Genomic DNA, 23,851 nt, shown 5'->3' on the forward strand with positions numbered 1-23,851 from the left:
CTCCTGTCGGCCTGCACTTCTTTGTTTCATCCATCTTGTCTAATTGGGTGGCTGTATATGTATGGGCCACATGAGGGCAGGCTTTGAATGGGTGTTCCTTCTGTCTCTGTTTTAATCTTTGCCTCTCTATTCCCTGCCAAGGGTATTCTTGTTCCCCCTTTTAAAGAAGGAGTGAAGCATTCACATTTTGATCATCCACCTTGAGTTTCATGTGTTCTATGCATTTAGGGTAATTCAAGCATTTGGGCTAATAGCCACTTATCAATGAGTGTATACCATGTGTGTTTTTCTGTGATTCGGTTACCTCATTCAGGATGATATTTCCCAGTTACAGTCATTTGTCTATGAATTTCATTAAGGCATGGTATTTGATAGCTGAGTAATATTCCATTGTGTAGATGTACCACGTTTTCTGTATCCATTCCTTTCTTGAAGGGCATCTGGCTTCTTTCCAGCTTCTGGCTAGTATAAATAAGGCTGCTATGATCATAGTAGAGCACATGTCTTTTTAATATGTTGGGGCACCTTGTGGGTATATGCCCAAGAGAGGTATAGATGGATCCTCAGGCAGTTCAATGTCCAATTTTCTGAGGAACCTCCAGACTGATTTCCAGAATGGTTGTACCAGTCTGCAATCACACCAACAATGGAGGAGTGTTCCTCTTTCTCCACATCCTCGCCAGCATCTGCTGTCAACTGAGTTTTTGATCTCAGCCATTCCCACTGGTGTGAGGTGAAATCACAGGGTTGTTTTGATTTGCATTTCCCTTATGACTAAAGATGTTGAACATTTCTTTAGGTGTTTCTCAGACATTCAGCATTCCTCAGCTGTGAATTCTTTGTTTAGCTCTGAACCCCATTTTTAATAGGGTTATTTGTCTCCCTGTGGTCTAACTTCTTGAGTTCTTTGTGTATTTTGGATGTAAGGCCTCTATCTGTTGTAGGATTGGTAAAGATCTTTTCCCAATATGTTGGTTGCTGTTTTGTCCTAACTACAGTGTCCTTTACCTTACAGAAGCTTTGCAGTTTTATGAGATCCCATTTGTCGATTCTTGATCTTAGAGCATAAGCCATTGGTGTTTTGTTCAGGAATTTTTTTCAGTGCCCATGTGTTCGAGATGCTGCCCTAGTTTTTCTTCTATTGGTTGAGTGTATCTGGTTTGATGTGGAGGTCCTTGATCCACATGGACTTAAGCTTTGTACAGGGTGATAAGCATGGATCGATCTGCATTCTTCTACGTGTTGACCTCCAGTGGAGCGAGCACCATTTGCTGAAAATGCTATCTTTTTTCCATTTGATGGTTTTGGCTCCTTTGTCAAAAATCAAGTGCCCATACATGTGTGGGTTCATTTCTGGGTCTTCAATTCTGTTCCATTGGTTTATCTCTCTGTCTCTGTACCAATACCATGCAGTTTTTATTACTATTGCTCTGTAATACTTCTTGAGTTCAGGGATAGTGATTCCCCCTGAAGTCCTTTTATTGTTGAGGATAGTATTAGCTATCCTGGGTTTTTTGTTATTCCAGATGAATTTGCAAATTGTTCTGTCTAACTCTTTGAAGAATTGGATTGGTATTTTGATGGGGATTGCACTGAATCTGTAGATGGCTTTTGGTAAAATGGCCATTTTTACTATATTAATCCTGCCAATCCATGAGCATGGGAGATCTTTCCATCTTCTGAGGACTTCTTCAATTTCTTTCTTCAGAGTATTGAAGTTCTTATTGTACAAATCTTTTACTTGCTTGGTTAAAGTCACACCGAGGTACGTTATATTATTTGGGTCTATTATGAAGGGTGTCGTTTCCCTAATTTCTTTCTCGGCTTGTTTCTCTTTTGTGTAGAGGAAGGCTACTGATTTATTTGAGTTAATTTTATACCCAGCCACTTTGCTGAAGTTGTTTATCAGCTTTAGTAGTTCTCTGGTGGAACTTTTGGGATCACTTAAACATACTATCATGTCATCTGCAAATAGTGATATTTTGACTTCTTCTTTTCTCATCTGTATCCAATTGACCTCCTTTTGTTGTCTGATTGCTCTGGCTAGAACTTCAAGAACTATATTGAATAAGTAGGGAGAAAGTGGGCAGCCTTGTTTAGTCCCTGATTATAGTGGGATTGCTTCAAGTTTCTCTCCATTTAGTTTAATGTTACCAACTTGTATGCTCTATATGGCTTTTACTATTTTTAGGTATGGGCCTTGAATTCCTTTTTTTCCAGGACTTTTATCATGAAGGGGTGTTGAATTTTGTCAAATGTTTTCTCAGCATCTAATGAAATGATCATGTGGTTTTGTTCTTTCTAATTGTTTATATAATGGATAACGTTGATGGTTTTCCATATATTAAACCATCCCTGCATGCCTGGGATGAAGCCTACTTGATCATGGTGGATGATTATTTTGTTGTGCTCTTGGATTTGGTTTGCCAGAATTTTATTGAGTATTTTTGCATCGATATTCATAAGGAAATTGGACTGAAGTTCTCTTTCTTTGTTGGGTCTTTGTGTGGTTTAGGTATAAGAGTAATTGTGGCTTCATAGAAGGAATTCGGTAGTGCTCCATCTGTTTCAATTTTGTGGAATAGTTTGGATAGTATTGGTATGAGGTCTTCTATGAAGGTCTGATAGAATTCTGCACTACACCCGTCTGGATCTGGGCTCTTTTTGGTTGGGAGACCTTTTATGACTGCTTCTATTTCCTTAGGAGTTTTGGGGTTGTTTAACTGGTTTATCTGTTCCTGATTTAACTTCGTTACCTGGTATCTGTCTAGGAAATTGCCCATTTCCTGCAGATTTTCAAGTTTTGTTGAATGTAGGCTTTTATAGTAAGATCTGATGATTTTTTGAATTTCCTCTGAATCTGTAGTTGTCTCCTTTTTCATTTCTGATTTAGTTAATTTGGACACACTCACTGTGTCCTCTCGTTAGTCTGGCTAAGGGTTTATCTATCTTGTTGATTTTCTCAAAGAACCAACTTTTGGTTCTGTTGATTCTTTCTATGGTCCTTTTTGTTTCTATCTGGTTGATTTCAGCTCTGAGTTTGATCATTTCCTGTCTTCTACTCCTCCTGGGTCTATTTGCTTCTTTTTGTTCTAGAGCTTTTAGGTGTGCTGTCAAGCTGGTGACATATGCTCTCTCCTGTTTGTTTCTGCAGGCACTCAGAGCTATGAGTTTTCCTCTTAGCACAGCTTTCACCGTGTCCTGTAAGTTTGGGTATGTTGTACCTTCATTTTCATTAAATTCTAAGAAGTCCTTATTTTCTTTCTTTATTTCTTCTTTGACCAGGTTATCGTTGAGTAGAGCATTGTTCTACTTCCACGTATACGTGGGCATTCTTCCCTTATTGTTATTGAAGACCAGCTTTAGGCCGTGGTGGTCTGATAGCACGCATGGCATTATTTCTATCTTTCTCTACACCTGTTGAGACCCATTTTTTGACCAATTATATGGTCAATTTTGGAGAAAGTACCATGAGGAGCTGAGAAGAATGTATATCCTTTTGCTTTAGGATAGAATGTTCTATAAATATCTGTTAAGTCCATTTAGTTCATGACTTCTCTTAGTCTGTCTACGTCTCTGTTTAATTTCTGTTTCCATGATCTGCCATTGATGAGAGTGGGGTGTTGAAATCTCCTACTATTTTTGTGTGAGGTGCAATGTGTGTTTTGGGGTTTAGTAAGGTTTCTTTTATGTATGTAGGTGCCCTTGGATTTGGGGCATAGATATTTATGATTGAGAGTTCTTCTTGGTGGATTTTTTCCTTTGATGAATATCTAGTGTCCTTCCTTAACTTTTTTAATGAATTTTAGTTGAAAATTCATTTTATTTGATATTAGAATGGCATTCCAGCTTGCTTCTTCTGACCATTTGCTTGGAAAGGTGATTTCCAACCTTTCACTCTGAGGTAGTGTCTGTCTTTGTCTCTAAGTTGTGTTTCCTGTGGGCAGCAGAGTGCAGGGTCCTCATTACGTATCCAGTTTGTTAATCTATGTCTTTTTATTGGGGAGTTGAGAAATTTGATGTTGAGAGATATTAAGGAATAGTGATTATTGCTTCCTGTTATATTCATATTTGAATGTGAGGTTATATTTGTGTGCTTTTCTTCCCTTTGTTTTATTGCCTAGACGATTACTTTCTTGCTCTTTCTAGGGTGTAGCTCACCTCCTTATGTTGGGCTTTACCATTTATTATCCTTTGTAGTGCTGGATTTGTAGAAAGATATTGTGTAAATTTGGTTTTGTCATGGAATATCTTGGTTTCTACATCTATGTTAATTGAGAGTTTTGCAGGATACAGTAATCTGGGCTGGCATTTGTGTTCACTGAGTGTCTGTCTGACATATGGCCAGGATCTTCTGACTTTCATATTCTCTGGCGAGAAGTCTGGTGTGATTCTGATAGGTCTGCCTTTATATGTTACTTGACTTTTTTCCCTTACTGCTTTTAATATTCTTTCTTTATTTTGTGCATTTGGTGTTTTGACAATTATGTGTTGGGAGGTGTTTCTTTTCTGGTCCAATGTATTTGGAGTTCTATAGGCTTCTTGTATGGCTATGGGTATCTCTTTTTTTAGGTTAGGGAAGTTTTCTTCTATGATTTTGTTGAAGATATTTACTGGTCTGTTGAGCTGGGAGTCTTCACTCTCTTCTATACCTATTATCCTTAGGTTTGATCTTCTCATTGAGTCCTGGATTTTCTGTATGTTTTGGACCAGTAGCTTTTTCTGCTTCACATTATCTTTGACTGTTGATTCGATGATTTCTATGGAATCTTCTGCTCCTGAGATTCTCTCTTCTATCTCTTGTATTCTGTTGGTGATGCTTGTATCTATGGCTCCTTGTCTCTTCCTTTGGTTTTCTATATCCAGGGTTGTTTCCATGTGTTCTTCTTGATTGCTTCTTTTTCCATTTTTAATTCCTTCAACTGTTTGATTGTGTTTTCCTGGAATTCTTTCAGGGATTTTTGTGACTCCTCTCTATAGGCTTCTACTTGTTTATTTATGTTTTCCTGGCATTCTTTCAGGGATTTTTGTGATTCCTCTCTGTAGGCTTCTACTTGTTTATTTATGTTTTCCTGTGTTTCTCTAAGGGAGTTCTTCATGTCATTCTTGAAGTCCTCCAGCATCATGATCAAATATGATTTTGAAACTAGATCTTGCTTTTCTGGTGTGTTTGGATATTCCATGTTTGCTTTGGTTGGAGAATTGGGCTCCGATGATGCCATGTAGTCTTGGTTTCTGTTGCTTCGGTTCCTGTGCTTGCCTCTTGCCATCAGATTATCTCTAGTGTTACTTTGTTCTGCTATTTCTGACAGTGGCTAGACTTTCCTATAAGCCTGTGTGTCAGGAGTGCTGTAGACCTGTTTTCCTGTTTTCTTTCAGCCAGTTATGTTGACAGAGTGTTCTGCTTTCGGGCGTGTAGTTTTTACTATCTACAGGTCTTCAGCTGTTCTTGTGGGCTTGTGTCTTGAGTTCACCAGGCAGATCGCTTGGAGCTGGAAGGTTTGTCTGACCTGTGGTACCAAAGCTCAAGTTTGCTCATCAGGTGTTGCTTATGAGTTTTCTGTGGGGACAGCAACCAGGAATATCTGTGCTGCCCTTTCCTGGAGCTTCCGTTCACCAGGGTTCCAGATGGCATTTGGTGTTTTCCTCTGGAGTCAGTGATGTGGGCAGAGTGTAGTCTCTTCTGGTTTTCCAGGCGTTTCTGCCTCTCTGAATGTTTAGCTCTCCCTCCCACGGGATTTGGGTGCAGAGAATTGTTTATCAGGTTGGTCCCTTCAGGTTCTGGTGGTGTCTCAGACGCAGTGGATTTCCTGCTCCTGTGCCCTTATCCAAGGGAACCCAGAGGCCGTATACAGTTTCCTCTTGTGCCAGGGATGTGGGCAGGGTTGGGCAGGGTTGGTGGTCTCTTCCGCTCTGCAATCTGAGGAGTGCCCACCTGTCTAGGCAGTGAGGTCTCTCTCCCACGGGGTTTGGGAGCAGAGAGCTGCTGTGGGCTGGGATCTGAGGGTTTGGGACTCCTGCTAAAAACCCGGAAGTGTCCGGTCCTAGAGGAATTTTGCCTCTGTGTGTCCCAAGGCCACCAGTCAGAATGCTTGCAGCAGAAAAGTTGGTCTTTCCTGCGGTCCTGAGGCTCAAGTTTGCTTGTATGGTGTTCCTTATGAGCTCTCTGTGGCGGCAGCAACCAGGAAGCTATGCAGCTCGAAGTAATTGTTTTTAATAGCTGATTAGTACTCCATTGTATAAAAGTACCAAATTTTCTGTATTCATTCCTCTATTTAAGGACATCTGGGTTCTTTCCAATTTCTGGTTTTAATAAATAAGGCTGCTGTGAACACAGTGGAGCATGTTTCCTTGTTATATATTGGAGCATCCTTTGGGTATATGCCCAGGAGTGGTATAACTGAGTACTAAGGTAGGTCTATGTCAAATTTTCTGAGGAACAAAAAGACTGACCTCCAGAGGTGTTGTACCAGTTGCCATCCCAACAATGGAGGAGTTTTATTGTTTCTCCACTTCCTTGTCAGTATCTACTGTCACATGAGGTTTTGATCTTAGATATTCTGACTGGTGTGAGGTGGTATCTCAGGGTTTTTTGTTTGTTTTTGTTTTTTTTTTTTGCATTTCTCTGGTGACTATGGATGCTGAACATTGCTTCAGGTGCTTCTCAGTCTTACAATATTGCTCAGTTGAGAGTTATTTCTTAAGATTTTTAACTAATTTTTAATCAGATTATTTGTTTCTATGCTATCTAATATCTTGAGTTCTTTATTTGTGTTAGATATTAGCCCTCTATCAATGGAGGATCTTTTCCCAATTTATTGGTTGCTATTTTATTCTATTGACAGTGTCCTTTGCCTTACAGAAGATTTGCAGTTTTATAATGTTCCATTTGTCAATTTTTTTATCATAAAGTATAAGCAATTTGTGTTCTCGTCAGAAAAATTCCCCCAAGTCTATGCTGTGGGTATATTTTGAAGAACAAAATGATGAAATTTGCTATTTTAAAGATATTAATATGGAGACTAAGTGTTAACTCAAACAGAAACTTAATGTCATTCTTTGTACTAACAAAACATTCTCAAAATTAATATTAGTACAAATTACACTACAAAATCTAAGAAAATATGAATAAAAATATCACCATACATGTTTCCCGAGAGATACTGAAGAAAATGACCAAACCCAGGATAACCCTGGCAAAACATGCTTTTACATATTTGGAATAAAATTCTTCAAATTAAAAAGTAAACTATGGTCTAGAATTTAAGTAAAAGTTATTTATAGGATTTCTGTGATATGGCTATGCTTCAGAAGAAGAGACACACTGGACCATGATAGCTCACACAAGATAGATTTATATGTCTAATTCATTGAGACTTCAGGGGTATGGAATAATAACATGTAGAATAACTGAAAGCATAACTAAATAGCCAAATGAATACACCTCTCACAAATTTCTCTCACTCAACCATAAACTAGAAGTTGCATAATGATATAAGCAACATCAGAATGCCTGGAAGAAAATTGTACATGTCCCTCATCTCTATTCTCTCTAATATAGTAATATGATTTCCTACATTATAGGACATTAGAAATCAAAATGACACATGTGATGGGAAGACTCATATATGGTGAATCAAAGTATAGATTGCTCTTGGCATTCAGCTTTCTTCCTTGTAAGATTAAAGTAAGAATAAAATGATAAATAATGATATTAAAGAAAAAATGAATATATTTTTAAAAGTATAGAAATTGGAAAAAATTATCTGAAGAGTTTGAAGGTAGAATAAATGTTAACATTAAAATGAAACATACATTGGTATGGTTCTTGGTCATGCGGTACAAGGAACATGAAAAACATTCAGCATTCGCTGCTCATTTCAGTCACTGTGTTCATTTTTCACAATCAAATTAACAAAGAAATTACTAATGTACTTATGACATGTCTACAATAGATTTAAATACGTTTTGAAGAGCTGTAAGGCACACATTTCACTATGTATCTTTTCCAGTCTTCAATTTGCTTCTTTCTCCAAAATATCTCTTGTTGAAATTCAGCTTGAAGTTCAGGATGTTCAGGAGAAAGATTAAAAAATTATGGTGGCCTTCTACACATGCGTTCAAAAACCAAATCCTTAGAGAATATATTGTGCATGGAGATCAATATATAAAATGGAAAAAGTTGTATATACAATTGTTTTAACTATGCCTCCCATTAGAATTAGGAAGTTCACTTGAGTGATATTATGGTTTTCTTTACATTTTTCTATATTTTCTGTAGGAAAGCCTGGTATTTTCTATATTTGTGAACTGCCTTCAAAGTCCAAGGTAGAGGTAAAAATTTGGAGTTTGGAAAATAGATCTTAAGAAACGTAAATAAGTTTTATTTCTTTGACATCATTTATGAACCTATAAATTGAGGCCCCTAGGAAGAAGGCTTCATTGGGCAATTTGTTACCAGGTCAGAATCAACAACTGTGGGTTTGTAAAAGCTTTTAGAAATTATGTGAGTAGTGTATCAGAATATCCACTGTTAGAAGTGAAGTTATGACTGTGAATGAAAGTACGCAAGAAAGAGCTCATGCAGATTCTCAGTGTGTTCTATTCACAAGTATAAATGTGATAGCATTAGCCTGACATGCATAACATCCATGCTGCACTATGCACTATGATTTCTTCTTCTGATTCTGTGATTTCACTTAAGATTTCCTAAGATGATTTACAGGCTCTTGTTTTCTTTATGTCCTCCTTCCACTCTGACACATACCCTTTTTTCTCTTTCATGTGCTGTTAGGAACATTCAGGTCTCAGGTAAGGAAAGTAATTGAGACCCTCACATTTAGAGTTGTGTGTTTCAAGATCTAAGTCTCTTTGTAATGTCTGCTTTCTGAACCTGTTCCTATCTAATGAAGGAGAAGCTTAACTGATCATCGTCGAATAAGTCACTGACATATAAGTTTAGTAGAATGTCATAAGGATTAATTTATACCATCAGAATATTTGCTAAAGTCCAGAAATATTTGTTTTTATCCAAGGTCTCTGGTCTATCAAGTTTCTGGTTACTATTCATTCAAGAAGAATCAAACAAAACTTTCGTTGATGAAATGTAATTGAGACAAAACTTACATCATTTTATTTCTCCCGCAAATATTTTACCACCATTGTTCTAAGATATTTTGTAGATAAGACAACTTTGTATTTTAAGAGAGAGACAAGTCAATCAATGAAAAAAACTGAGTACCAGGACACAAAAATACATATCTATGAACATTTTATTTTTTAAAAACAATTCAAAATTATACAGTGGAATGAAGACAACCACTTCACCATATGATGCCATTCTAACTGGTAACATCCATGTAAAAGGATGAAAATAAATACAAGTTTATCACCTTGTAGAAACATAAAGAAGGAGTAGATTATGGACCTTAAGATGAAACCAGTTATATAGAAACAAATAGAAGAGAATATGAGAAAGAACCTTCAGCACATGGACATATGGGAAATTTTCCTGAAGAGAACACCAGTGGCTGAGACTTTAAGGACAACATGAAACTGAAAATCTTTGATAAAGCAGAGAAACTGACAGTAGGACAGAATGGCAACATTCAGATTGGAAAATGATCTTTTCTATCCCAGAGATACAGGCTTAATGTCCAAAATATGAAAAGAACTCAAAAGGTTAGACTGCAAACAATCAAATAATCCAATTTAAAAATAGATAATTTCCAATAGATGGTCTTCTGAGGCCCTAGAAGAAGTTGACTACAGTGGATGCCAAGTACAGAGACAGATTCTCTCAGCCAATCATTAGACTGAGCACGAGGTCCCCAGTAGAACATTTAGAGAGAAGACTGAGGGAGCTGAAGGGGTTTGCCACTGCATAGGAAGAACAACAATCAAACAACCAGACTCCTCAGCACTCCCACAATCTAAAACACCAACCAGAAAGTACACATGGAAAACCCGTGGCTCTACTGCATATGGAGCACAGCATGGCCTTGTTGGAAATCAATGAGAAGAGGGACCCTTGGTCCTGTGAAAGTTTGATATCCCAGTGTATGGGAATGGCAGATCATGGAGGTGGGAGAGTGTAGGTTCATAAGGGAACACCCTCATAAAAGTAGGGGGAAGGATAATATACATTGTGTCCAGAAGAGAAACTGGGAAAAAGGATACCATTTGAAATGTAAATAAATAAAATATCCAATACAAATAAATTGTTCAAATCATTATTCATCTGGGAAAGACAAATAAAAATAATGACATAAGATTATAAGTTTCATTAATAGGAATAGCTAATATCAAAAAAACACATGGTACAATACATGCAGGGCAGGATCTACAAAAAGGGGAACACTGTTTCATTGCTTGTGGGATAGCAAAATGGTATCAGTACTCTGGAAATCAATCTGCTGCTTCTTCAGAAATGTGGAAATAGTTCTACCATAACACCCGGCTATATCAATCCTGGACATATTCCCAAAAATTGCTGCGCTATAGCACAAGTATATATCCTCTATGTTCATAGCAGCCTTATTTTTAAAATTCAGAAGCTGGAAACATCACAAATATCCTTCAATAGATTAATGGACAAAAAATGTTGTTCATTGATAAAATGAACAATATTCAGCATTTAAAAATGATGACATCATCAATATTTCAGACAAATATATGGAACTAGCAAATTCAGCATGAGTGATTGTACGCAGGCCAAAATATACATCCATGGTGTCTTCTCATTGAGAGGTGGGTATTAGGAAAAGGAACAGTACACGCATGATACCACACTATGCTTTTTGAAGCTTAACAAGTAGGAAGACTAAAGTATGAATATTTCAATAATACTTACAATAAGAAAGCAAATAGTCATGTGAGGGAAAGGGAAGGAAGTACCTGGGTGAGAGGGGGGAGGGTGCATGATAAAGTTTGAAAAGAAAAGAAGCTCAGAAAGACAGAAAATTAACGGAAATATGCAGCACTGCTAGGTGGAGTGTAGGGGGATCCTCTGGTAGATAGAGAGCCCCAGGACTCAGTGAGGATGACCTTAACTGAAGTATACAATGGTGTGCAGATGGAATCTGAAGAAACTATTTCCAGTAGAGAGACATGGCCAACAGGTGACGTATGGGGCTCCTCAATCATGTTGTAAATTTTTGACCTAGAAATGGTTCAGTCTAAAGAGAATTCAGGGACAAAAATGGAACAAACATTGAAGGAAAGATCATTTAGTGACCAGCCCAACATGGGATCCAGCAAAACCTGAGACTGTTATTTATTCCAAGTGGTGCTTGCTTAAAGGAGGCTACTGAGGCTGTCTTTGAGAGGCTATATCAGCATCTCACTGGAACAGATGCAGATTCTTACAGCTTAGCATTAGACTGCAGTCAGGGATACATATGGAAGAGTTATGGGAAGGACCAAAGGAGTTGAAGGAGATTGCCTCCACAGAGACAAACCTACAGTATCAACTAACCAGTATCCATGGGAAGTCACAAAGACCAAGCCACCAACAAAAGAGTATAATTGGGATGAACTATGGGCCCTGGCACATTTGAATCAGAGGACTGACTCATCTGGGCTCAGTAGGAGAGAATTTGCCTAATCCTGAAAAAACTTGATGTTGCACCAAAGGTGGCCACTTTTGGGAGTGAGGTGTGTGGGTGGTTGGGGGAGCTTCCTTTCCAAAAACAAGTATGTGTGATGGGTTGAAGTCTCAGGAAGAGGAGGCATATTGAGAATGTAAGTATGTAAACTAATTTTTAAAAATATCTATTTTATTCTTCAATGCTCTTTTAAGATCATTTACTTGAGTGTTATCTAAGTCTGAATATAAGGGGATGATTGTGTTATTGTTTCTGGACATTTTATTTTTCCTATTTTTTATTTTGTTTTAATGCTTGTGTCTAGACATAAAGAACTGCAAAGATTACCATTCTAGTTACTGATATCTCTTTGCTTCTGTGTTGAATGTGTTTTATATTTCTTCATGCTCTTTTATATTTCTTTATGCTCTTCCCCTTGATTTTTGAAGAGCTTTATGAATGTACTATGCCTGATAAGAAATTTTCTATTGGCCTGATAGTTTTGAATACTGTATATTTAAGTTTTGAAGCATTGGAATGTGACACTTAGGAGTGGAGATAAACTAGGTTTCTGAAATTATTCTAAGTTAGTGGGAAGGAATCCTGTCATATTAGTATTTTTTTTTCAATTTCTTTTGAAAGGAACAAAGTTAAGGGAAATCACCCACTTGTCAATTTCAGCTATTTCCATGGGTGAAAATCTGAGAGTTTGGATTTATCCCATTATTTCTTCAGCACTAGCACTTTCTTTTTGTAAAAAGATGTTTCATGTGATATGTTTCATGTGATATGAAGGAGCAGAAATAAAGAAAAGAAAAAGGGAGATTGTTAGGAGTAGAAGAATTCTGGTTTTCAGAGGAGATTTTTGTTGGGTTCAAGTGTCACAAAAGGCTCTAGCAAATTTTCACATAAAGAGCCTATATGATTTGGTGTGGTAGAACAAAAATGTGAAGAATTTCCATCCCTTTACATCATATCTTGTCTTTCTTTAATGTTCTGTGGTTAGTCTCTTATATTCAGTTTCGAATATGTCTTTACAGTGAAAAATTAAAGTGATAAGTGTGGGGATAGCACTCTCCTTATTTGGGATGACCTACATAGAGTTTAAGGTAACTCCAGGACATTTTCTTGTGTATGGAGAGTAACAAATATTCTTTAACATGTGATAAGAGGGATACTGGGTTGGTGTTAATCTCTGATTCTTATTGATCATTGAAAAATTAAAATGTAATATGTTTATGATCACTGATTGTGTGATTAATTGTACTTCTTTGTCTAATTCACAGATATATAGGACGTAACCAGAGTAATCATTCATAAAAAGCTAGGAAAACTCTTATTTAAAGATTGAAGTTATGATTTCCATCGCTCTACATTGTGATTGGAATAAAGTATTTAAGTTGTATAATGCAATTATAATGTCATTCCTCTGTAGAATATTGTGTAATGTGATTCATGATAGCAATTTCATATACATATAGTACTGTTTTGCTGGTTATTGATTCGTAACCTTCCTTATTATAGTCCAAATGTCACTGAGTAGACACCTTTTTTCAAGGAGCCATCTTCCATTTTTATTTCCAATGTGCATATCACCTGTTCTTATATAGATACCTTATTCATATATGGATACAAATCCACTATGTGTATGTAATCCACATATGCCTCATTTTCTGACACCTATTGTCTAAGGGCAATTGGAAACAGTGTAGATACATTTTCATTTTGTCACTGATTTCTATCATTTACAGAATTTTAACCACATCTTTACCTAGGTTTTAATAAAATTTCACAACATTATTCACATATATATATATATATATATATATATATATATATATATACATATATAGTAACATTCTGAGTACATAGCTTAGTGGTTAACAATATTGGGTATTCTTCTCAAAGAACTGCCTACTGTTTCCATACACAGAAGACCTTATTTCCTATTGTATTGCTCTCGCTGGGTATCTGACAACTTCTGTCTTCAAAGTTAGTGCATGCACATATATGTATATATCAGACGTAATAAAATTTATACATACACACATAAAAATGAATACATGAACACACACAAATTTCCTTAATGGTTATTCAGTTGTGTTGGTCTACATAGGAAAATAAAATATCCAAAGAGGTTTTTTGTTTTAAATATTTTTCTGTAAGCATTTCTTATAGTCCAGTCATTATTTACCACTTTGTCCACCCTCCATCAGTTTCTCAACACATTTCTCCTCCCACCTGTGTCCAAGAGTAGGTTCCCACCATCCTGTCTAATGCATCTTATTCCACCCACACACCCCACACCACTTAATATAACCTCGCTTCATTCCTCATTTTCCCCTATAAACTCCACTCTTCATGTCTCCACTAGGCCTCTCCAGTTCTTGTAGTCTCAAGTCTCAAGGGATAGGCATAACTTCTCTCACTGTGACAAAACCAGGCAGTCCTGTGCTGTATATGTGTCTGTGGTCACATAACAGCTAGTGTATGTTGCCTGGATGGTGACTTAGGGAATGAGGTATCTCTAGGGTCCTGGTTAGTTGAGGCTGCTGGTTTTCCTATGTGGCCACCCTCCTCCTCAACTTCTTGCAGTCTTTTCCTAATTAAACCACCAGGATCCCCAACTACAGTCTACTCCATTAGCAGTAAAAGGAAAACTTGCTATTTTATGAAGCAATGGCGATCACTAGGACACTTGGTATAATCTAATAAATATATTTTTATAATAATAAAAAATATTCTGTGAAAATATTTCCTTTTGTAATTTTTGTAATTAAAATATATATTTTTACTTTTAAGATTTAAATATAATTACATCATTTCACCTTTTCATTTGACCCTTCAGTCCTTCACATGCACACAACACAAACACTCATATTCATAGTGTTCATTTATGAATATTTGAAAATATCATTAGAACTGACTTAGTCCATTGAACACAACTTGTGTTTATAATATTTCATAGCTGAACTCTTGCCTTTTAATTACCTACTGGAAATATCTTCCGATGGATTGATTAACTCTCCCAATTTCAGCATTCCATGGTTGTCTGCAGTTCTCTGCATATGATTGAATTTTCCTGAAGTTCAACACTTTCATGTTTGTTTGTCTACCACTATTACATTTTCCATATATTTTTCAGATAGCCTCATTTATGCGATATCATGAATGCCATCTCTCTCGCATTTGTAGGAGAGTATTCTCAGAGTAATCTTCCTGCTCCTCTTTATTTTACCACATTTTCAACCTGCCCTCAACTTTCATCCACAAGCTTTGTGTGCAGTGGTTTGCAGTAGATGAATCAGATTGGTGGTAGGCACCACATGGTCTCTTATTCCTTTAATTTTGTTCTGTTTGGTACAGAGTAATGCTACCCATCTTCTTCAAGGCTTATTTTTCCTAAGAGATATGAGTCCTATGGTTTTATTTGAATATAAGCATAAATATTTAGAATGTAGTTAGGAATTATGCTGGTTTAATAAAGTGGCAGTAGAAAATTCTCCTTTAAGATCCATGACCTCCCTAGTTCTGAAGAAATTACTGGGTTTCCAATAGGCTTTGATTTTTCTCCAAAATTTAGAAAACTTTCTGAATTAATTTTGTTCATCCAAGTTTCTCTTAAAATCAAAACAAAATAAATATCCAGCACATTTTGTTATATACATTTGAATATACATGTATTCGAAGTCCTTCCTTACAAATACTACCTGGAACAAAGTTAAGTTTCATGAAGATGGCTGTATATGTATGGGCCACATATGGGGCAGGCTCTGAATGGGTGTTCCTTCTTCCTCTGTTCTAAACATTGCCTCCCTATTCACTTCCAAGGGTATTCTTGTTCCCCGTTTAAAGAGGGAGTGAAGCATTCACATTTTGTGCATCCTTCTTGAGTTTCATGTGTTCTGTGCGTTCAGGGTAATTCTAGCATTTGGGCTAATATCCACTTATCAATGACTGCATACCATGTGTGTTTTTCTGTGATTGGGTTACCTCACTAAGGATGAAATTTTCCAGTTCCATCATTTGCCTATGAAATTCATTAAGTCATTGTTTTTGATAGCTGAGTAAAATGGCCATTTTTACTATATAATTCCTGCCAATCCGTGAGCATGGATGATCTTTTCATCTTCTGAGATCTTCTTCAATTTCTTTCTTCAGAGGCTTAAAGTTTCTATCGTACAGATCTTTCACTTGCTTGGTTAAAGTCACACTGAGGTATTTTATATTATTTGGGACTATTATGAAAGGTGTTGTTTCCCTAATTTCTTTCTCAGCTTGTTTCTCTTTTGTGTAGAGGAATGAAACTGATTTGTTTGAGTTAATTTTATTCCCAGCTACTTGCTGAAGGTGTTTATCAGGTTTAGTAGTTCTATAGTGGGACTTTTGGGGTCACTTAAATATACTATCATATCGTTGCAAATAGTGATATTTTGACTTCTATTTCAATTTGTATCCTTTGATCTCCTTTTGTTGTCTTATTGCTCTGGCTAGAACTTCAAGAACTATATTGAATAAGAAGGGAGAAACTGGGCAGCCTTGTTTAGTCCCTGATTTCAGTGGGATTGCTTCAAGAATCTCTCCATTTAGTTTAATGTTAGCAACTGCTTTGCTGTAAATGACTTTTACTATATTTAGGTATGGGTCTTGAATTCCTACTCTTCCCAGGACTTTTATCATGAAGGGGTGTTGAATTTTTTCAAATGCTTTCTCAGCATCTAATGAAATGATCATGTGGTTTTTATCTTTCAGTTTGTTTATATAATGGATCACGTTAATGGTTTTCCATATATTAAACCATCCCTGCATGCCTGGGATGATGCCTACTTGATCATGGTGGATGATTGTTTTGATGTGTTCCTGGATTCGGTTTGCCAGAATTTTATTGAGTATTTCTGTGTCGATATTCATTAGGGAAATTGGTCTGAAGTTCTCTTTCTTTGTTGAGTCTTTGTGTGGTTTAGGGATAAGAGTAATTGTGGCTTCATTGAAGGAATTTATTAGTGCTCTATCTGTTTCAATTTTGTGGAATATTTCAAACACTATTGGTATGAGGTCCTCTATAAAGGTCTGATATAATTCTGCACTGAAACCATCTGAACCTGGGCTCTTTTGGCTGGAAGACAATTAATGACTGCTTCCATTTCTTTAGTAGTTATGGGGTTTTTTAAATCTTTTATCTTTTCCTGATTTAACTTTAGTACCTGGTATCTGTCTAGGAAATTGTCCATTTCCTGCAGATTTTCAAGTTTTGTTGAATATAGGCTTTCATAGTAGGATCATAGTGATGATTATTTGTATTTCCTCTGATTCTGTAGTTATGTCTCCTCTTTCATTTCTGATTTGTATTAATTTAGACATTCTCTGTGTCCTCTTGTTAGTCTGGCTAAGGGTTTATCTATCATGTTGATTTTTCTCAAAGAACCAACTTTTCATTTTGTATGGTCCTTTTTGTTTCTACTTGGTTGATTTTTCCTCTGAGTTTGAATATTTCCTGCCTTCTACTCCTCCTGGGTGTTTTGCTTTGTTTTTTTTCTAGAGCTTTTAGGTGTGCTGTCATGCTGTAGATATATGCCCTCCCCTGTTTATTTCTGCAGGCATTCAGAACTATGAGTTTTCCTCTTAGCACATCTTTCATTGTGTCCCATAATTTTGGGTATGTTGCACCTTCATTTTCATTAAATTCTAAGAATTCTTTAATTTCTTTCTTTCTTACTTGACTAGGTTATCTTTGAGGAGAGCATTGTTCAACTTCCATTTATATGTGGGTGTTCTTCCCTTATTGTTGTTGAAGACCAGCTTTAGTGCATGGTGGTCTGATAGGATGCATGGGATTATTTCTATCTTTCTGTATCTATTGAGGCATGTTTTATGACCAAATATTCAGTCAATTTTGGAGAAAGTACCATGAAGTGGTGAGAAGAAGGTATATCCTTTTGATTTCGGCTAGAATGTTTTATAAATATCTGATAAGTCCACTTGGTTCATGATTTCTCTTAGTCTGTCTATGTCTCTGTTTAATTTCTGTTTCCATGATCTGTCCATTGATGAGAGTGTGGTGTTGAAATCTCCTACTATAATTGTGTGAGGTACAATGTGTGCTTTGAGCTTTAGTAAGGTTTCTTTTATGTATGTAGGTGCCCTTGTATTTGGAGCATAGATACTTAGGATTGAGCGTTATTTTTGGTGGATTTTTCCTTGGATGAATATGAAGTGTCCTTCCTTATCTTTTTTGTTGAATTTTAGTTGAAAATCGACTTTATTATATATTATAGTGGGTACTCCATATTGCTTCTTCTGACCATTTGCTTGGAAAGTTGTTTTCCAGCGTTTCACTCTGAGGTAGTGTTTGTCTTTGTCTCTGAGTGTTTCCTGTAGGCAGCAGAATGCAGGGTCCTCACTCTGTATCCAGTTTGTTAATCTATGTCTTTTTATTGGAGAGTTGAGACGATAGATATTGAGAGATATTAAGGAATAGTGATTATTGCTTCCTTTTATATTCATATTTGGATGTGATATTATGTTTTTGTGCTTTTCTTGTCTTTGTTTTTTTGCCAAGACGATTAGTTTCTTGCTTTTTCTAGGGTGTAGCTCGCCTCCTTTTGTTGGGCTTTACCATTTATTATCCTTTGTAGTGCTGGGTTTGTAGAAAGATATTGGGTAAATTTGGTTTTGTCATGGGATATCTTGGCTTCTCCATCTATGTAAATTGACAGTTTTGCTGGATACAGTAACCTGTGCTGGCATTTGTGTTCTCTTAGGATCTGTTTGACATCTGTCCAAGATCTTCAGGCATTCATAGTCTCTGGTGAGAAATCTGGTGTGATTCTGATAGGTCTACCTTTATATGTTACTTGACATTTTTCCCTTACTGCTTTTAATTCTTTCTTTGTTTTATGCATTTAGTGTTTTGAGTATTATGTGATGGGAGGAGTTTCTTTTCTTGTTCAATCTATTTGGAGTTCTGTAGGCTTCTTGTATGTTTATGGGCCTCTCTTTCTTTAGGTTAGGCAAATTTTCTTCTATGATTTTGTTGAAGATACTTACTGGTGCTTTGAGCTGGGAGTCTTCACTCTCTTCTACACCTATTATCCTTAGTTTTGATCTTCTCATTTAGACATGGATTTCCTGTACGTTTTGGACCAGTACCTTTTTCCGTTTTATATTATCTTTGACAGATGTGTTGATGATTTCTGTGGAATCTTCTGCTCCTGAGATACTCTCTTCCATCTCTTGTATTCTGTTGGTGATGCTTGTATCTATGGCTCCTTGTCTCTTCCTTTGGTTTTCTATATCCGGGGTTGTCTCCCTTTGTGCATTCTTTATTGCTTCTATTTCCATTTTGAATTCCTTCACCTGTTTAATTGTGTTTTCCAGGAATTCTTTCAGGGATTTTTTTTATTCCTTCCTATAGGCTTCTACTTGTTTATTTATGTTGTCCTGAATTTCTCTAATGGAATTCTTCATCCCTTCTTGAAGTCCTCCATTATCATGTTCAAATGTGATTTTAAATCTAGATCTTGCTTTTCTGGTGTGTTTGGATATTCAGTGTTTGCTTTGGTGGGAGAATTGTGCTCTGATGATGCCATGTAGTCTTGGTTTCTCTTGCTTATGTTCCTGCGCTTGCCTGTCGCCATCAGGTTGTCTCTGGTGTTACCTTGTTCTGCTATTTCAGACAGTGGCTGGACCGTCCTACAGGCCTGTGTGTCAGGAGTGCTGTAGACCTGTTTTCCTGTTTTCTCTCAGCCAGTTATGGGAAGAGAGTGTTCTGCTTTCGGGTGTGTAGTCTTTCCTGTCTACTGGTCTTCAGCTGTTCCTGTGGGCCTGTGTCCTGAGTCCACTAGGCAGGGAGCTTGGAGCAGAAAAGTTGGTCTTTCCTGTGGTCCCACAGCTGAAGTTACTCCTGGGGGGCTGCTTTTGAGCACTCTGTGAGGCTGGCAAACATGAGGGCCTGTGCCACATTTTCCTAGGACCCCTGTGCACCAGGAAAGGTGTTAGGTGTTTTCCTCTGGAGTCAGAAATGTGGGCAGAGTGTAGTCTTTTCTGGCTTCCCTGGCATGTCTGCCCTTCTCAAGGTTTAGCTCTCCCTCTCACAGGATTTGTGTGCAGGGAGCTTTTGATTTGGTCCCTTTAGATCTGTGTGGTGTCTGGACCGCAGGGGACCTTCCACTTGAATGCCCCATGCCCATTTATTTATAATGTCTTAGTGTTTGACTGTGTTAAATTTATTTAAAGTCAATTTTTTCTTTCATTCTTTGTTTCTTTGTTTTCTTTTTTTCTATTATACTTGTTTTCCCCTAGTGAGGAATAATTCATATAATTTACTCATTTTATATTTCTTGAGTCCTTTTCTCCTAACACTTTCAGGTGTGGTGTTAAGTTGTTGATATAACATAAATCCAATTATTGTTGTAGGTGCATAGTATATAGAATTTTCCTCTTACCACAGCTTACATTTTGTCCCACATGTTTGGTTCTGTTTTACATCATTTTCAATGAAATACAGGAAATATTTAATTTCTTTGTGTATTTTTGTCTTTATCCAAAAAAATTGTTTAGCTTACAAGTTCTATAAAGGGTATTGTAAAATCTATTATTGTTGATATTCTATATTTAGGCACACCCGACTAAAAAATAATTTTTCAAACTTCCTGTAGTTATTGAGACTGGTTACATGACTAAGTATACTGCAATTTGAGAGAGTAATCCATGCATGGCAAGAAGAAATTATATTATTTCACAATTATTTGTCATTTTCTTTAGATATTTATTCAGACACCTCATTTGAAAATATCTGCTACTGGCAGGTTTTTTTTTTCCATTTACATTCTTTTTCTTTCTTTCTTTCTTTCTTTCTTTCTTCCTTCCTTTCTTTTTTTTTTTGTGCGAATGACCATTTTATTGCTTAGAGAAATGTATTGAAGTCTCCCATTATCAATATGTGTGATGGTCAATGTGTGATTTAAGCTTTACTTTTGTTTCTTTTCAAATGTGGGTATCCTTATTTTTGTGGCACAAAAAACAAAAATTAAAAAACATGATGAATATGTACCATCCTTATTTATCTCTTTTGTTTCATTTAAGTCTATTTTGGCTCCACAAGGTTGCTGCTTACGTTCTTTTTTGCCATTTTTTTCAGTCTTTTATTTACACTTTGCTTTATATTGAGATGCAATACTTGTATACACCATAAGTATGGATGAGATGAGGAAAAACATATGGCAATATTCAAAACCCCTTCATAAAAGTTGATGGGTGCCATTATTGATATCTTTACATTACATAAAAATAAAAATTATAGTTTACAGCAAGTAAATAGACCTCAATTTTTACTTCAATTATGAAAGATTACATAACTGATGCATTAGGTATAAAAAATGCAATCACAGTAGAGATAGGATGTGAATCTAACCTCACATTTAGAATGGCTAGATAAAAAGGACAAAATTATATATTGAGCATGTAAAACTTTTGTGAACACTCATAAAAGGTTATAGTGTGAGAAACATTACATGCAGGGACATGATGACATTTTTCCACATCTGTGGTCGATATTTCAGGAGGTAAATATGAGTGAGCACACCACATAAATTTCCTGTCAAACTTTTTTTTGTTTTATGATTAATTACATTATGGAAAAAGGTATGAATCTTTATGCACTTCAGCAAACATGTAAACAAACAAAGCATATAACATAAAATTTTATTTCGTATGCCAAAATATGGATATTCTCTATTCCTATTTACACTGCATTCTTAGAATTATCACATTTTATTCAATGAATTTTCAGGTGTAAATATGAACATTAAGAATAAAACTCACAAACCAGTCTTATAAATGTTTAAGTATATAGACATTATGTAGTACAGAAATAATTGAAACAAATAAATAAAAATAAATAAATACAACATCTGGGTCTACTATTCTCTGACACTTTGCAACTTAGATGAAGGTCAGGAAGGGTTGACCTACATATATGAAAGTTTTCTAAAAACCTGCAAGAACTATAAGATGTTATTAACAAAAACTGTGGCTAGAACAGGAGGTCATTACTTTTAACTAAAGACTAACTCAGGAAATTCTGAGTGTGTATTATTTTATGAATAATTGTGTGTGTGTCTTTGTGTGTGTGTGTGTGTCTTAGTGTGTGTGTCTGTGTGTGTGTCTGTGTGTGTGTCTTTGTGTGTGTGTGTGTGTGGGTGGGTGGGTGGGTGCATGTGTGTGGGTTTGCACATCTTTGCACAAAAAAAGTAGGAGAGGCCTTATTTTAAAAATAAAAAAGGCATGAAGGAATTATTAGTTCTTTATCATGTAAAGTCAGAAGTAAGAAAATATAGATGAAAATATCATTCTTCAATTGGAAACTGAGCATGCACCCAGAATAAAAAAGGGAGAAATAGTTTGATTTAAAAGAGATATGAGTCAGTAGTGAGATAGGCGATAGATATGTGTGATTTAGAGGAAGATACCAGCAAAGAGGATGCTACATTTGTGTGATTATGTCATAATGAAACCCACGGTAATGTATAGTATGTAACAAGGAATAAAAATTAACTACAAAAACTTAGTTTACTAAATCTGGACTATTAGATACTTCATTTGAACTCTGATCAGACAACTTTCCACTGCATTCTTATAAAAGACTTCTCCATTCACATATCTCCAGATAAAGGTCTCAGCACTCTCTCACAGCTTATCAGAGAACCAGAAGTCATAGATGTGAAAACATTGCCTTCAAATATACATCAAGCTCCAGTGCAAAATAAATAAGTAAATAAATAAATAAATAAATAAATAAGTAAGTAAACTTGGTGGTGTCATTCAAATGCAAAATAGGGCATATCATCACTCACTCCCACCACCTGCTTACATAAGTTTTGCTTTCTTTCAGTTCAAATCAACTGAATGAGGTTCATGAGTGTACCATCTTCAGTCAATTCCCCAATGGTCAGTTTTCATTCTACAATATTCAGCGGTAGATCGCTATAAGATTAACACATTGAGTAAACTGGATGTGTATAAAATTAACTCAAGCAAACCAGTAGCCCTCCTCTACTTTAAGTATAATGAGCGATAGATAAAAAGAAAATAAGTGGGGTTGGGGATTTAGCTCAGTGGTAGAGCCCAGGGTAGAGCGCAAGGCCCTGGGTTTGGTCCCCAGCTCTGAAAAAAAAATAAGGAAATAACACCCTTCACAACAGTCACAGATAATATAAAATAACTTAGTGTGACTCATACCAAGCAAGTTAAAGAAGTATATGACAAAACTTCAAGGCTCTAAAGAAAGAAATTGAAGATCTTAGAAAATGGAAAGACCTCCAATGCTCATGGATTAGAAAGATTAATATACAAAAACATGGACATTTTGCAAATAGAAACCTACAGATTCAAAAATTCAATGTAATCCACATTAGAATTCCAAATCAATTCTTCATAGAGATAGAAAGAGCAATATGAAAATTCATTTGGAATAACAAAAAACCCAAGAGAGTGAAAATCATCCAGAACAGTAAAAGAACTTGGGGAATCACCATCCCTGACCTCAAGCAGTATTAAAGAGCAATAGCGATAAAACCTATACGTTATTGATACAGAGACGGGCAGGTAGACCGATGGAATAGAATTTAAGATGCAGAAATGAGTTCACACACCTTTGGTTACTTGATCTTTGACAAAAGAGCAAAAACCACCCACTGGAAAAAAGATGGAATTTTCAACAAATGGTGCTGGTTCAACTGCATGTCAGAATGTAGAAGAATGCAAATCAATCCATTTTAATCACACTGTATAGAGCTGAAGTTCAAGGGTATCAAAGAACTGCCCATAAACCCAGACGCACTCAAACTAATAGAAGAAAAAGTGGGGAAGAGCCTTGAACACATGAGCACTGGGAAAAGTTTCCTGAAGAGAATGCCAGTGGTTTATGCTCTAAGAATAAGAATCAACAAATAGGACCTCATCAAATTGGAAAGCTTCAGTAAGGTAAAGGACACAGTAATTAGGAGAAAACTATAAATGACAGATTGGAAAAAAGATTTTTACCAATCCTACTTTTGATAGAGGGCTAATATAAAATATATACAAAAAAAATCAAGAAGTTAGATTCCACAGAGCCAAATAACCCTATTGAAAATGGAGTACAGAGCTAAACAAAGAATTCTTACCTGAAGAATATCAAATGTCTGAGAAGTACCTAAAGAAATGTTCAGCATCCTTAATCATCAGACAAATGCAAATCAAATCATTCCTCATATTTCCCCTCATAC

This window comes from Rattus norvegicus, chromosome 1 (assembly GCF_021556685.1).
Source record: "Rattus norvegicus strain SHRSP/BbbUtx chromosome 1, alternate assembly SHRSP_T2T, whole genome shotgun sequence".
In the NCBI taxonomy this organism is placed as follows: Eukaryota; Metazoa; Chordata; class Mammalia; order Rodentia; family Muridae; genus Rattus; species Rattus norvegicus.